This window comes from Monodelphis domestica, chromosome 7 (genome assembly GCF_027887165.1).
Source record: "Monodelphis domestica isolate mMonDom1 chromosome 7, mMonDom1.pri, whole genome shotgun sequence".
NCBI lineage: Eukaryota > Metazoa > Chordata > Mammalia > Didelphimorphia > Didelphidae > Monodelphis > Monodelphis domestica.
In genome coordinates, this window is record NC_077233.1 from 197,912,565 (window position 1) to 197,926,629 (window position 14,065).

General features: G+C 37.1%; 1 protein-coding gene across 8 annotated transcripts in view; it reads right to left on the minus strand.

Moving 5' to 3' along the window:
- TRPM3 (transient receptor potential cation channel subfamily M member 3) overlaps positions 1 to 14,065 on the minus strand; it is a 722,593-nt gene that overhangs the window by 181,909 nt on the left and 526,619 nt on the right. The window lies entirely within an intron of this gene.

The window sequence follows — 14,065 nt, forward strand, 5'->3', positions numbered from 1 at the left end:
CAAAAAAAAACAGCAAAGTGGATATAATTTCTAATTTGGGCCCTATATCCAGAAATACCCAGTCATTCCCTATAATATATGGGAATTAGGACTTTTCTACTCCAGGTCCTTATATAAGGATTAATACAGTACATGAAAAATACATTTTCATGTGGGGAAGGGTAGAAATGGGAAAGAATGTATTTAAAAATAAATGACAGTGGAAAACAGTATGGGAGAGATTAGGTTCAGATCAACATCTCACACCTTATACCAAGACAAGTTCAGAATGGGTAATGACTTAAATATAAAGAAGGAAACTATAAGTAAATTAGGTGAACATAGAATAGTATAGCGATCAGATCTATGGGAAAGGAAAGAAGTTAAGACTAAGCAAGAGATAGAGAGTATTACAAAATATAAAATGAATAATTTTGATTACATTAAATTAAAAAGGTTTTGTACAAACAAAACCAATGCAACCAAAATTAGAATGGAAGCAACAAATTGGGAAAAATCTTTATGACAAAAATATCTGACAAAGGTCTAATTTCTCAAATTCATAAGGAGATATTTAAAAAATTATTGCATTAAAAATCAAGTCATTTCCCAACAGATAATCGGGAAAGGGACATGAATAAGCAGTTTTAGATAAAGAAATCAAAACTATTAATAAGCACATGAAAAAGTATTCTAAATTTCTCATAATTAGAGAAATGCAAATTAAAACAACTCTGAGATACCACCTCACACCTAGCAGATTACTCAATATGACAGCAAAGGAAATTAATAAATATTGGAGGGGTGGTGGCAAAATTGGGACACTAATGCATTAGTGGTGGAGTTGTGGGTTGGTCCAATCATTCTGGATAGCAATTTGGAAGTATGCTCAAAGGGCTTTAAGGGACTGTCTGCCCTTTGATCCAGCCATACCACTGCTGGGTTTGTACCCCAAAGAGATAATAGGGAAAATACTTGTACAAAAATATTCATAGCCATGATCTTTGTAGTGACAAATAACTGGAAAATGAGAGGGTATTCATCAATTGGGGAATGGCTGAACAAATTGTGGTATCTGATGGTGAAGGAATATTATTGTGCTGAAAGGAATAATGAGCTGGAACGACTTCCAGGAATTGATGCAGAGTGAGAGGAGCAGAGCCAGGAAAACCTTATACAAAGAGGCTGATATACTTTGGCACAATTGAATGTAATGGACTTCTCTACTAGCAGCAATGCAATGATCTAGGACAATTCTGAGGGACTTATGAGAAAGAAGCTATCCAGAGAAAGAACTGTGGAAGTAGAAACCCAGGAGAAAAACATATGATTGATTGCATGGTGCAATGGGGATATGATTGGGGATGTTGACTTTAAACAATCACTCTATTGGAAATAGTAATAATATGGAAATAGGTTTTGAACAATGATACATGCAAAACCCAATGGAATTGCTTGTTGGCTCTGGGAGGGGGGAGAAAGAAGGGCAGGGAAAGAAAACAAATCATATGAACATGGAAAAATCTTCTAAATTAATTAATTAAATTTAAAAAATGACAGTAAGATATTTGAAATTTAAAATGATAATTGTGTTTGGGCCATGCCTAATATTTCACTGGTATAGGAAATTCCCAGTGAAAGAACAGTTTCTACCAGTGCATGCTAGTACCTAGTTTGTGATTTATAATCTTAGAGATTTACCTCGGCATGGGGGTGGGGGAGGCACTGGGAGTTTAAGTGGCTTGTTCAGGGCCTAAAAACTAGTGTATTTCAGAGCAATAATTTGAATTCACATCATCCTTTTACAAGGACAGTCATAAATGAACTATTCCTCACTGTTTTTTAATTTGCTAGGGACAATTCATCAATTAATCTTCAGATACTGAGAAGAGTGGGACACTTAGGTGATGCAGTGGAGAGAGGGCACAGAGTCAGGAAGACATGTTCCTAATTCCAAATTTGGTCTCAGATACTGCTTAGCTTTGTGACCCTGGGCAAGCCACTTATTACTATTTGTCTCATGTCCCTCATCTGTAAACTGAGCTGATGAGGGAATGATGAACCACTCTAACATCTTCACCAAGAAATCCCTAAATATGATCACAAAGAGCCAGATATGACTGAAATAACTGAACAAAAATAACTAAGACTGTGATATTTTTAGGTTCTGTACAAGTACAAATGAGCCAAAAAAAGTGATGTTGACAAAACATTTGAATTACTGGCTCTATGTGGCTAAAGCCCTAAAATGTAGATGCGTCTAGATTATAATATTATGTAATATTATATGTAATATATAATATTATAATATAAATTAATATATCATAGAAGTGAACTTGAGGAAAATATTGTATGTGTTTATTTAAATTCATTGCTTTCCCTGTGCAATGAGATTTACGCTTACAGTTGAACAATCCTTACACATCTAGGTGACTCCAGCCTTATGTAAAACAAAAAGAAGGTATAGATAAACAAAGAAAGATACCGAAATTGGTTCTGGGATATTAAGTAGGAAAACGAGGGCTTAGAGGATACTTTTATTTAAGTGGTGAAAAAAAGAAGTTCATAACACAAATATCCGTAGCCTTTGAGATGTACAAGCAATAGGGTTTCTAAGGTCCTATTCAGAGTTAACATTCTGGAGGTCTGTGAGAAATATCGAAAGGATTCTTTAGATAGATATATAATAGACAACAAGCCTCTTAGGAAATATTTTAAATTTCTTGGGTAATAAAAATCATCAATGATAACAATGTTAATACCATTTGAGAATACCCAAGTTGCTCTTTATTAAAAGGGTAAATCACTCATGTTCTTTAGGTTACTTCATGGAAGATCCCCGTGTCCAGAGAATAAAAATTGCAGGTGATCTGAATAACGCCTGATTGGCATCAGCAGGGTTTTATCAACAACAACAGTTGTGGAAGAAGTGGCATAAAGAAGAATTATCCTCAAGGTCATGACTGTCCAAAAAGGAAGGCTTCTCATGTGATAAGAAACAATTATATAGACAGCCCAAATGCTATATTGTTGCCTTAGAGGAATTATTAAAAAACAAACAACAGGAGAGGTCTTCAGAGTGTTGGACTGCTTCTTTATAGGCAACTTAAAAAATAGACACAAGTTGTCTAATAGAAAAATGTATGGATAAATTGCTATCTGCCCATGTGGAGGGAATCTCCACACTGAAGAAATCAGATATAGGACCCTGTAAATAATGCTGTTGGCCAGTTAAGGGCTGAAGATTGTTTGCTGAAGAAAAATTACAGCTAAATTATTGTTTTACTGTATGGAACAGAAGCCTTGTTGAAATATTGCCTTCAAAGTTAATTTTTACTTCTAACCAACCCGAACTTCCCTCTGAATTTCATAATAAAATTAGATAGGGGTTCCTCCAAATAGAGTCATCAGGGCTGGTGGATGTAGTACTGATCCTGGAATCAGGAAAACTTCGATTCAAAGGCTCCCTCTGACACTTATTATTAGTGTCTGGACACTAATTAGACATTAGTGTCCAGACATTAGACTCTGGACAAGTCACGACTCCTGTGTATTTTATATAAAAGCCTATGCTAAGTGATAGATTAAATTGTGAGAATGTCTATTTGCCTCAGTGTGTGTGTGAGAGAGTGTAGGAGACAAAATGGCAAACTAGGACTCAAGAAGCCTGATAATATAATCACGGAAAATGTAACAGACAAAAATGTTATATTTAAAAACAACTGTGTGTGAGAGGAGTAGAAATGGAACTATACAGAGGAAAAGATATTAGACATCTTGGCTCTGTTGACACACAAATCATCTCCCATTATTAAAAATAATATGGATACCGAACAATGAGAGACTCAGCCAGATTTCTCAGAGTCTGATTTCCATTTTAACAGCTGATCTCTGTGCTTTATGTATCTGAATCCACAGGTGAGGAGGACATCTGTTTTCCTTAGGATAAAGTAAGTACTAAGCTTTATAGAGAGTACTAGAAAGGAAAAAGGCCAAACTTGAAACACTTTAATTCCCCAGGAAGAAAAAAATTCAGGGCGAGTCTTCAGAGGGCAAGGATTTGGACAATAATCTATTATTTGCTGTTCTTCAATTCTGAATCCCTTGCTTTTTGATTGATGCTACCTTTTTCATTTAGTTTAAACTCTTGCAACATGCCACCCTTGAAAGGCTGACCTGACAGATGCCCTGGGGATAACAATGTCATTTCCAAACTCCTCTTTCTATACCTCATGGACTTTGTTAATAGAATCCAGAATATTTGTCACTAACCAGCTTGTCAGCCAACCAGATGGGCAAAAAATTCAATTCTACTCATGGAAATATTATTCTGCCTCAGGAAGGAGGATGGTGAGTTTAGAGGCAATCAGAATTTGTTTTTGAAATACACAGATTAGCATTTTGTGGAGAATTCCCAGGACACATATTGTTCTTTCATGTCACTGTCGTGTGTGGCCTCTGTTGGGTTGCAATAATTCTTGAGTGGATTCCCAAACCCTTCCCCTTTCCATCAAGGGCTGGGGCTCAATCCCCCCACCCCCATTCACTGTCAGTTTTATGAGAACATCTGATATCTCTGGTAACTACTCACTGTTTTTTTGAAATTGCTACCAGGAGAGTGTCAAATAAACTTTATAAATTGACGGGAGCTAGACAGGGTTGAACTCCCCTCACAAAGCAGGCCAGATGAATTCCTTTGATGCCAAATCAGTAAGCAGAGTTTCTAGGAGTGGGCAGTCAGAGTTGTGACTAGCCTGCTCCCCAAGATTAATGCCAATAAATGCAAGAGACTCCATAGACAGCTGGGCAAATCCTGCTTTGGTTGTGAGGGTCAGAAAAATATGAGCATCCCTGAATCCTTTTCTCATGCTAGCAAAAGAAGCATTCCACATTTCCTCTGCTTCATGGATAGCAAGGATACCAGAGAAGATACCAAAATACTGGGGCGAGAAGAGAAAAAAAAAACCCTCCCAACCCTCAACTACCCTACCACCAGTATTATATATGTATTTAAAGTGGCAATTTATTAGGAAAGCAGTTTGTAAATCTCATAAGAGACAAATATGAACTATGGTAATTTGTTTGCTGATTGATTAATTCATTGATGCCTACCTAAGTGGTTCAATGGATAGATCACTGGACTGGACTTGAAGTTAAGATGATCTAAGTTAAATCTGGAATCAGAGACTTACTATGTGACTTTTTGCCTCAGTATTCTCAACTATAAAATGGGACATCTGCCTCACAGGGTTGTTAGAGAGATCAAATGAAATATCTATAAAGCATTATTAGCACAATGCCTGGCATTAAGTTTGTATAGCCCCTTAATAGATATTTTTTCCCACCTTTTCCTGGCTTCTGCCTTAATGCCAACATTCTGTTTCTTCTTGAGAGTGTCAAAGATTTTTATAAAATACCAATATAATTATTCCTTATTTTTCAAAGGAAGATGCCCTGAATATTCTCATTAATCTCTTTACTTTCCATTTACAATGATGTTATATTTAATGGCTCTAAATATCAGCAATTGTGCTTCGGTATATTTTAAATTATTTCTTAAAATTAATATTTATCCATATCCTGATCTTTATTAAGGTCTCAGGTGATTGTAGTAAAGACTAATGTTGATTTTGAGGATGAATTTGTTTAGTCTGACAGAATTTTGGACATAAGAATAATTAAGATTCTGCATACTGGCCACTAGTATACTCTATCTCTCTGTCTGTCTGATGTCTCTGTCTCTTGGTTTCTGTTTGTTTGTCTGTCTGTCTTTCAGAATCCCAAAGAATGCCTTTTTTAAAAACAGAATTTGGTTAAAAGATGAAGGGGAGAAGGGTCCTTTTCTAGTGAATGTGAGCTGTCCACCTGTGGTGATGGAGAGGGGTGGATAGGTTGATGGCCCACCTCTTTAATAGCTATCACCAAATAAAGATGTCTTGGGATGTCCAAGGGAGGGGCTGAATACTAAGCTCCCAAGAATCTATTTATTAGGCTGCCTGAGCCAGCTGAGGTAACCCCTCATTGTGACAGAGCCATGGAGACCTATACCACTTTATTGATTATGATGCTGGCCTAACCAAAAATCTAGGTATAATCGATAAACTTATATTTCTATCCCCAAAATCTGTCTCTTGAGATAATTTTAGTCATAACACTTTGAATGTGAGTTTGGCCCAATGGAAAGAGCCTGGGGATGGAAGTCAAAAGACCTTGAGTCCAGACCTCCATCTGCCAGGTATGGCTATGTAACCTTAGACAAGTGACCTAACCTATCAGTAAAGGAGGGATGGCAGAGCATCACTTGCTCCATCACTTTCTTTGGGTTCTTGTAAGGCTCAATTGAAATAATGCATCTGAAAGTGCTTTGAAAATATGGTTACTTGAATGGAATTAAAGTTTAAGAGAGAAAAACTGTACAATTCAAGGACCCTATGCCAGTCTCTCTACTGCCTTTATTCACTTAGGGCATGGAATTATAGATTTGGATCTAGAAGGAATCTTTTTGTTGTTTCATTTGGGGTTCTCTTACCAAAAATGTAGGAGTGACTTGTCATTTCCTTCTCCAGATCATTTTATAGATGAGGAAACTGAGGCAAACAGTAGAGAAAGTAAAAGGAGAACCATGAAAGGCTATGTATAGCAATAGCAGACCTTTACTAAATTTTTTGGACTTTGCTTATTTTATGGAACTTCTGTCCTAAAGATCAATTCTCACTCTGTCTGTTCCTCGGTATCAATCATACTTATTTACAAATAAATTTCCCAGTCTGGCTGGGAAAGGGGTGATTTTTTAAAGCTGTTTTTAGTTTCAATTTCAGCTTTTATTTTACACTTGAGAAGAGTGGGGAGCTCTCCATTGTCACAAAACTAAGTAGAAATAGAAAAGAGAACAAAAGCAGCCCTCGACAGGCCTTTCCCCTTAAACTGGAACAAAAAATTAAAAACAAAGCTTACAAAGAATAGAAAATAGTACATGAAACTGTATTTTCTAACCTGAGAGTAGAAGGGTATAACATTTGTTAAATGGGAATGGGAATTATTAGTGTAACAGCCTGAAAAATGTTGTATTATTTGGACCCATCATGAACTTTGTTTTTTTCAGAAATCCTTGTTTTTTGAAGCTTGAATGGAACTGTGTCAGAAATTAAACAGTGCAGTTTTATCTGCTCTATTATTTATTTTTGAGTTGGAGAAATCATAGTCCTTCTTTTGGGAAGGGCAATAAGGAAATGTATCCTTAGCAATAGATTTAAGGAAACAATAATTCATTAAGCAGCCACTACATGCCAAACACTGTACTAAGCACTTTAAATATATTTTCTTATTTGGTCCTCACGACAACCCTGAAAGGTTGGGGCTGTTATTATGTCCATTTTAAATTTAGTCACCCAGCTAGTAAGATTCTAAGTTCATATTGAACTCAGGTCTTCCTGACTCCAAGATCAGTGTGCTATCCAGCTGCCCTGACTTTGACTTAATTCAAATTTATCGTTTTATAGGATCCTGAAATTATTGCCATGGGTATCCCTTCTGCATGTGAAAATCACAGTCTCTCCAAAGTTACAACAACCATTTTTGTGAGTTGCAGCCAACAAAAAGAAAGAAAGAAAAATCATTTCTCAATGGCTATCTTTCTGGTGGCAAGCTTCTGTCAAATGATCATTTGGGATTGCTGAACATCCAGGGAGAGGAAGCCTTGAGTGTATGAAAATCAGTATGCTCAGTTTGGTTAGATCATGGAGTGTGGGGAGAAAGGTGATATGTAATAAAACTGGAAATAGAGGATATGCCAGGCTATGAAGATGCCAAAACTGGAGGTAATAATAACTAATATTTATATAGTGCTTTAAGGTATGCGAAGTGTTTTACACTAATTATCTCACTTGATCCTTAAAACCTTTCTTCACAGATGAAGAAACTGAGGTGGAGGGAGATGAACTTATTTGTCTGGGGTTACACAGCTAGCAAGTATCTGAGGCCAGGTTTGAGTTCAGTTGGTTCAAGGTCCAGTTCTCTACCCACTATGTGACCTAGCTGGCTAGGTAATAGGGAGCTACTAGTGGGGCAGCTTGGTGGCACGAAAGTAATGTGCTTGGAGTCAGCAAGACTCATCTTCATGCAGTAAAATTTGGCTTCACACACTTAACTAGCTGTGTGATTTGGGCAAGTCACAATCCTATTTCCCCCAGTTTCCTCATCAGTAAGATAAGCTGGAGAAAGAAATGGCAGACCACTCCAGTATCTTTATCAAGAAAACCCTAACGGGGTTATGAAGAGTCAGAGATGGCTAAAAATGACTGATTGGCAACAGTTTACTGATTGTGTATGTGTGCAGGTGATATGGTCAGATCCAGATCTTAGGAAAGTCACTTTTGGCAGCTTTGGGGAGGGCTAGTTGGAATGGATTGAGACTTGAAGTAGGCAGACCAATTAGGAAGCCAATGGAACAGTCCAAACAAGATGTGATAAGAGCCTGTGGTAGGCTCACGTGTGTGGAGATAAGAATACTATTCCAAGTTACGAAAGAGATATGTGAAAGAGAGTGTGGAAGTAGAAATGACAAGATTTGAACTAGATGTCCTACAAATATCTCAAACATGTCCAAAATAGAACTCATTATCTTTCCTTTTAAAGCTACCCAATTTCTGAACCTCCCTTAAATGTTGAGGGCACCATCATCCTTTAAACTTTCAGGTTAAAAACTTCACTTTCTTTGCTCTTTTCTTCTCTTTCACTGCCTTTATAGTTAATCAATTGTCGAATCTTACAATCTCTACCCTACTCACATAGTCATCATCCTAGTTCAGGTCTTCATTCTCTCTCTCCAGGATTATTGAAATAGTCTCTTATTTGGGATCCATGAATCAAATTCTTTCCACTCCAATTCACCTTCCATATAGCTAACAAAGTGATTTCCCCAAAGTGCAAGCCTGATCAGTTTTTTTCTACACTTATCCCCACACACAACTCAAAAAGCTCCAGTGATCTCTTCCCAGCCTTACCCTTTTCTATCACGTTAACTTTCCTCTATAAGTCTTGCCTCCACATATCCTTTGATATGGCTATACTGGCCTTGTAGTTGTTTCATACATTCAATGATCTAATTACCTCTGTACCTCAGCATTGGCTTTCTCACGTGCCTCTTGGAATCATTGCTTTTTCTGTTACTGTTTTCTGATGTTTTTGTTAGCACAGTAATCACTGAGACTCTAGAATTGAATTGGCTTTAGAGGTCCCCAATTTCAAACTGGAATATGGGGTCTTGATCCATATACTTACAGATAATATCCCTTCTCTAATATACAGTTTTTAAGCTGCTAATGCTTTCTGGGTTCTGGGAGACATCTTTGACTCTGTTTTCTTATTACCCAAAAAGGGGTCATTCTTTTCCCACTAGTAGAAAACTTCCATTGAGATGCTATTTTAGGATTTTAAACATTAAAGAGAACTTCAGTTATTTACATTTCCCTCTCTAGCTTTGTAGAAAGGAAATTAAGGGTCACAATTTAGTGCTGAAATTCTAGTCATACAGATAATGGTCATTGGATCTTCATCCCCAAATCTGAGTGTGAAAGGGGCAAGGGCTGGGGAGATTGACACTTCTATTATCTGTTGTATCATTTCTCTGAGTCTGGTAAAGTATAGGAAAGACTTAGAAAAATTTTGTAGATTTGGGGGCTTTTTGAAACTACCTGCCAGGCTCCTTCAATCCCGTCAAAAACTCACAGAAGTGACAAGAAGTCAATAGCTTTGACTGGGCGTGACAAGTTCTATTTCAAGTGGTCTAGCCTTGCAATTTCAAGTTGATTGGCTGTTTCTGCATTGGGGCTCACTGAGTCACCTGGAGGTTTAGATTAGTTTTCAAGTACAGCCTCAGTGAGCACATGCTGCAGTCACAAAATCATCCAGGCAAATGTGACAGGCTGTGGAAGAAAGTAGGCAACACAAGAATGCCTCGATGGTAGATGCTGGCTTTTAAATGGCAGTGGTTAAAACTTTTGAGAGTAGGTAGCAAAAGGCCAAATAGCATACACATTTCAAATGAGGATGACTAGGAAGAAGTATTTCTGAAATGGGGGAAACTTGGAATTAAGGAAATTGGCTACCCCAGTTAAAACTTACAGTTACTGTCTTTCCAAAGAAAAATGAACAAATTATTGCATTTTGCTATAGCTACACATTGATTTTAGTGAGTGTTCCTTTGTCCTTATAAAATACTTTTGCCCAATCTGACCATCAGTTTTGTTTTTGCTATTGGCAAAATAAGTGGGTCTCTAAATCAAAAAGAAAAGCTTATAGTCCTCTCTTCTTCTGTTGCTCTTAAAAGCACATTTGCAATGTCTTCTGCACAGCTATAGAGAACTTTCATCTTCTTTTGAAGCTATTTTTGGGAAAAATGTGAGAATGGATCCAGTGCATGGAAATTATGGAGGTATTTTTGTTGTTCAGTCAATTTTCAGTTGTGCCCAACTCTCTGTGACCCATTTGAAACTTTCTTGGCAATGCTAGAATGTTTTGTCATTTCCTTCTCCTGCTCATTTTATAGATGAAGAACTGAGTCAAACAAGGTTAAAAGACTTGCCCAGAGTCCTATAGCTATTGTCTGAGGTCAAATTTGAACTCAGATCTTCCTGATTCCAAGTTCAATCTGTATCCATTGAGCCACATAGCTAACATGAATGCTGTAGCTGACAGACTACAGACTGAGTATATATTGGATAATGGAAGGATCCATAGAGAGATTGAAACCACATTAGCTCTGGGATGAGAGGTGAGTTCAAGTTCCAAGCTCTGCCATTTATTAACTGTGTGACTACTTGAAAATCACTCAATTATTCTGAATCTTAGGTCCTGCAGCTATAGAAGAAAAATCATACCACTGGCAAGAGCTACTTTACAGGGTTATTCTGAGGATTAAATTGATGCAAAACAATTTGTAAATTATGAAAGGCTATACAGACATCAGCTGCTTGCATAATTATTATCACTACCATGGCTATCTCATTCCTTTCCTCTTATGATGAGGCTCAGACAGAAATAGCCTTAGGACAAGACATTATCTTGCTGTTATGCTTTTCTATGAAATGTCTATAGATCAGGGCACAGGTGTACCTGCTTTTTGCAACCAATTAAGAATATTGAGACAGTTTCCAAATCTTTCTACTTTAGAGGTTATGAATATTTGCTATGGTAGTATCTAATAAAAACATTGTTCTTAAATTTTATGGATTCATCTTATGGCCAAGCAATTATGGACAGCTATTCCATCTGTGATACTGGTCTAGTTCCAGTACAGTTTATTTGTTTAATTCTCAAGGCCATTTGGACATCTGTATTTGTACTATGGGGATTTGTCATCTGTTTATAAAAAATAATAATGCATAATGCTAGCCTCCAGGCCATACCTTGTTAGGTATTCAGTGAGCATTAATTTTTTCCCATTGGCAGAGATGTTGCATATTTTTAATAGTTTTAATCGTAGCTTGTTTCTTCAGTTATCATTATAGCTGGACATAGTAGATAGAAGGCAGCTGGGTGGAACAGTGGATAACATTGCTGGGAAGACCTGAGTTAAAATCTAGCCTGAGATACCTACTGCCTCTGTGACCCTACTCAATTTACTTATCCCTTTTTGTCTCATTTTTCCCATCTGTAAAATTAGTTGGATAAGGAAATGGCAAACCATTCCAGCGTCTTTGCAAAGAAAACCCCAAATGGGATCATGAAGAATTGGACATGATTAAAATGATTGAACAACATAGTGGATAGAGATTGGTCTTGGAACCGGAAAGACTTGGGTTCAAGTTATGCTTCTGACACAACATGGCTATGGGACCATGGGCAAGTCACTTGATGTCTTGGTGCTCTAGGCAATTGTCTAAGACTTTAAGTTTCAGAGAAGGTGCTAATCTGAATTTTCTAGGGTAGCCCTTCAGTGGAAGCTCCCTAGAACAGTCAAATAATATATCTAGTCCCTATTTCTATCCTCTTCTTATCAGATGTTCTCTAGTCCTCTTCCAGTTCTATCATTACCTGACTCCCTGATACCTTGTTTGGGCTTCTCAGTGTGCTCCCTAGCTCTAGTATATTAGCATGTCAGTCTGATATGCTCTCATTCATGCATATTCTATTTAATCTGATTTCTAACATGTTGTAAGAGAAGAGCCCATAATAGCAACAGGGTGCACACAAATAACTGCTCATTTTATTCCATGTAAGCTTTCCCTAAAGCAGTGCCTCTTTTTATTTTATTTTTTTTATGAATGACAAAGTGACTAAAATGATGATCAAATTATCCCCAGGGGTGGGAGGTATTGAAACTTAGCATGAGTACTTTGGGCTCCTGAAGGAGAAGGGACCTTGCAAAGGCTTAGCAGGAAGCCACAGCTTGCTAATTCATTATGTCAGCCCCTGGAGGTTCATTCTGAATCAGCTAATTTCATGTTATAAATGTGGTCAAATGTTTGGATGGGCGGGGGACCCCACTGTTTTCATAACTACCAGTGTAAATAGCTACTTCCCCAAAGAGCTGGTCTCCTTCTCAAAAATCCAAACTCTCAATCAACAAAGTGTGTGATAGTCATGGGATAAAAATTAGGAATTTTATTCTAGTTTATATTCTTTCATATAAATTAATAACCATTTCATTTCCCAGGATTTGGGTTCAGTGAATCTGTTCATCTAAATAATTCTTTCTCGCCACCCCTGACCAATATATTCTGAATAAAAGATTTGAAAATGAATTACTCTAATGTTCCCATGGGCTCACAATCTCATTAAAGCAGGTATTACTTCCAACGACATCGATTATAAGCAATCTAAGCCTGCTCATCCTTTGCAATTTTCATCCTTGTCTTCCTCTACATCAGCCACAAGGTGGCTACCCAACATGCTGGAGGCCTTAGTTCAGTTCCCTCTACATTGTGCACATGCCAACAAAGTATTAGAAACTCTCTTTTGATCATATTATTTACTTTTACTATATAATCAGCCTAATTCTTCCTCACCTCTGCCATACAGCCATACATTTATCTGACAGACATCCTTTAAGCTACTTCTCCTGAGTTAATCTTTATTTGCAAAGAAAAGTAGACTTTTCCCTCATCCCATCCTTTTGGGTTAACCCTCAATCTAAATTCCTTGAAGACAGTAGCATTCTGTAACTGGTAGCCACAAAAAAATCACCAGAAGAATATTAGTGTTAAAATATGGGCCTTGGCTTCATGAAGAAATTTAAGATTATGCAAAGAACTGTTGAGTTTTCCAAAGTCTATTGGTAGCATCACAGAGCATAGAATTATAGATGTTAGAACTGGAAGAATCCTTAGGGATCATCTACTAAAATATTACTTTTTAAAAAAACTCTTTCTGTCTTAGAATTAATACTGTGTATTGGTTCCAAGGTAGAAAAGCGGTAAGGGCTAGGTGATGGGGGTCAAGTGACTTGCCCAGGGTCACACAGCTAGGAAGTGTCTGTGGTCAAATTTGAACCCAGGACCTCCCATCTCTAGGTCTGGCTCTCAAACCACTGGGCTACCCAGCTGTCCCCAATTTCTTCATTTCTAAAAGATGTCTACACTTGCTCTATCCAGCTCTTTTAACAGATACCTATATATATATATATATATATATATATATATATATATCATGTAAGGTGGTGATCTAAGAACACTTAATCTATAATAGATCACTGTTAGGTAGGCCAATGGGTCTGTTGTAATTAGGCTTGATGGTCATACTATATATTCTGAAAATAGGAGAATTATAATGAGAATTGAACCATAGCCTACAGTATAACAGAACTAATGGGTCTTGCTACCCCAAGTGAAAGCAGGTGATACAGGAGCAAGAAAGTAAAAGGTTCCATTCATCATGGATGTCAAATGCAGATAGCATCTTCTTGTTACTTAATGATATATGGCTTCTTATCTCATCGTTCCTTTACATGGCTATGCATCACAAAGATGTCAGTTTCTTCTAAACAAAGATGAATGAAGGTTAACCATCACGATTCCTACACTTTGTGAAGTAATCATAATTCTCATGATTTTTTTATTTAATGATACCTACTTGTGGAGTAGCAGTG